The sequence below is a fragment of the Hibiscus syriacus genome, unplaced genomic scaffold (genome assembly GCF_006381635.1).
Source record: "Hibiscus syriacus cultivar Baekdansim isolate YM2019G1 unplaced genomic scaffold, ASM638163v2 tig00013040_pilon, whole genome shotgun sequence".
Taxonomy (NCBI): domain Eukaryota; kingdom Viridiplantae; phylum Streptophyta; class Magnoliopsida; order Malvales; family Malvaceae; genus Hibiscus; species Hibiscus syriacus.
The window spans coordinates 1,101,898-1,104,619 of NW_024062296.1; the positions used below are offsets into that span (position 1 = coordinate 1,101,898).

At 33.4% G+C, this 2,722-nt stretch overlaps 1 long non-coding RNA gene across 1 annotated transcript; it reads left to right on the top strand.

Moving 5' to 3' along the window:
* The first annotated feature begins 2,006 nt into the window (after window positions 1-2,006).
* LOC120205769 lies at window positions 2,007-2,458 on the top strand. Its single transcript, XR_005524050.1, has 3 exons — window positions 2,007-2,025; window positions 2,114-2,182; window positions 2,346-2,458. It is a non-coding gene; the product is annotated as an uncharacterized LOC120205769 (long non-coding RNA).
* Window positions 2,459-2,722: the final 264 nt, after the last annotated feature.

The following is a 2,722-nucleotide window of genomic DNA, read 5'->3' on the forward strand; positions in this document are numbered from 1 at the left end:
AATAGTTTAAAATGAACTTTTCATCTTTGAAGTAGTCCACACTGGATTGCTTTGCACCTGTCAGTTAATAGTTTTCCTTATGTAGAATTTAAGTTTGCTGTATTATGTAACTTGGCTGTCGGCCATTTCTGCAATTACCATATAATATTTCTCTTCTACATCATTTTCTTGAGGAAATTCTTGAAGCTTATCTTGCAGTTTTAAGAATGTGTGTTGTTGTTACTGCAATTTGGAATAAGGAAGTTAATACCTAGAAATTGTTAAAGGTCATTAATCATTTTGATCAATAGGTTTATTCTCTGTGTGCTCAAATCAAATCTCTTCTAATTAAGCTCATGAAATTGATCGTATTAGAAAAGTCTAGGTGCTAAAGAAAAATATTATACACTTTTCATTACTTCCATCTGTTTTCAGATATGGTTTTATATCATGCTTTGTTATCATGAATATTTAGCCACATTTCATGTTATTGGTGCACCTATCATTATTTCCATGTGCCTTATTGTTAATCACTTATTTTTATATATCTTTTGAACATGAGAAGTGCAACATCTGAACTTTCATTTGCGTTTTGATGTATAATAATTATATTAAGTATGTTTTATTAGACTATAATTGCAATTTCTTAGTCTTTAATCCTTTTGTAGTACACTCCTGCAATTGATATGTGGAGTATAGGATGCATATTTACTGAGATACTTACAGGAAAACCAATTTTTTTTTGGAATAAATGTGGTGCACCAATTGGATCTCATGACCGATATGCTTGGCACTCCCCCTCCTGAATCTATATTAAGGGTTAGTTATTTTGTTTCTTATATTTCACTGGATTTATTTTCACTTCAACCTGACACTGATTTCAAGCTTTGTTACTGAGATTCTAATTGAGAGATTCTAAGTTCATTTATTTACCTTTTTCTTATAAAGTATTTTCCATTTATTGCAGGTCATTTCGAATGGGAAGTATCTTGATTTATGTCTTCGCATGCTTGTCATCAATTTCACCCCTCCTCCTTATTTCTTGGATAAACTAAAACTGCCACGCGGTCTTGAGAGGAAGGTCCAACTTCTTTCTCGGGTACAATTGGCTTTCAAAAAGATAGTTGATTATGTCCCTCTTGCTCCCTTGAGATTATTGACCGTAGTTCTGCAAGGAATGCCAACAATTTATCACAAGGACCGAGTAAGCTGAATTTTCTCAGTAGGGAATTTAGATGTCCATTTATCATCAAATTTTTATGTATTTTTCTGTTCTGGTCGGAGTATATACGTCTTTAAAAGTCAATCTTGTTATGCTTTGTGCGTATTGATTCGATTCTAGTCCCCAAATAATGACAATATAAGACACCGTTCGATTTAGTTTTAGTGAAGTTCTTCAATGCAATTTCCTGAACAATTATATCATGCTTCTATTGCTTTTGTGCCTGCAACTGCCTATTTTTATTATTGAAACTTGTTAAGAACATTAAATATGAAGCTTATCCACTTTTTCTGTAGGCGGTTGTGATATATGTGGAGAACATGTTAAAATTAGAGAGTGGTGAAATTGGAGAACTCGTTGGAAGAACAATGCTTATGGCTATGGTGGACCGACTGATAGAACTAGATGTAAGTGAATTGAGTTTTCCTTGGAATAAAATATTGTTGGCTTTATGTGCCGATGAGTTTATTGGAGTTTTATATAGGTGGAGATCGGATGGGATGCCATTTTGCAAGATGATTTCAATAAAGGCATATTTGAGATGGAGCTTGAAGATGTGGATGACATTGAGGAAAATGATGAGCCTGATGTTGGAGAGGTATAATCAACATGTTTCTGGTTTTTAATCTGTACGTTTGCACCTTAATATTGTTCTAAAACTCTAGTAATCAGTTTATGATGTAAAAATGATGGAGCTCATTTTGCAGTTTCGGTTAAGCCGTAAGAGTCTGGCTGGAAACAACATTGTTAAACTGCTAGATAATCTACTGGTTTTAACCTTTGAACATCTTGAATCTTATGGAAGGGAAGGTCCCTTAGCTAAGGTATTTTGTGAAGTTAATATTTCCATCTCCTCTTCATGCTGCATCCTTCTACCTGATCCATCCTTAAGTTTGTTTAATTGCTGTATAGGTATTTGAAACACTTCTCTAGTCATTTCAGATAACAGTTCTGAGTGCCTACAAGTCAAAATTTGCTCAGGTAATACTTAGTTTCTTGAGATTCCAGTTCTTAATTCTTGGTGAACATCTGAGTACTATTTGTTTTTTTGTTTTGTTTTGTTTTTTTAATTTTCATAATACAAGCAACAAGATCTGCATGACTTGCAAGTAATTCAACTTTTTCTTTACCCTAATGTTTGCAGTTTGTTATATTCTATGCTTGCGCATTAGATCCTGAAAACTGTGGTATGAGATTTGCCACAATGCTAGTAGAATTATTTGTCCAATACTCACAGCCCCAACCAACCAGGTAAATATTTATTATCTTAAAGCTTTAATGAATATTAGATGTCTTTTTTAGGCATATATTCCTTGAGTTCATTCTTCTTTGCCACAATTTGCACATTTGGAGAAGCATTATTGTAAAGGTGAAAGGAGTACTCCACTTCTAAGACATCATGCTTCTTTTCCTAGGTATGCTTCATAAAATTTTAGGAATCATGTTAGTTCCATAATTTCTCCCCCAAACTTAGTCTGTCTAGTTTATGTGTCATATTTCAATTTGCCTGAATATCGTCTT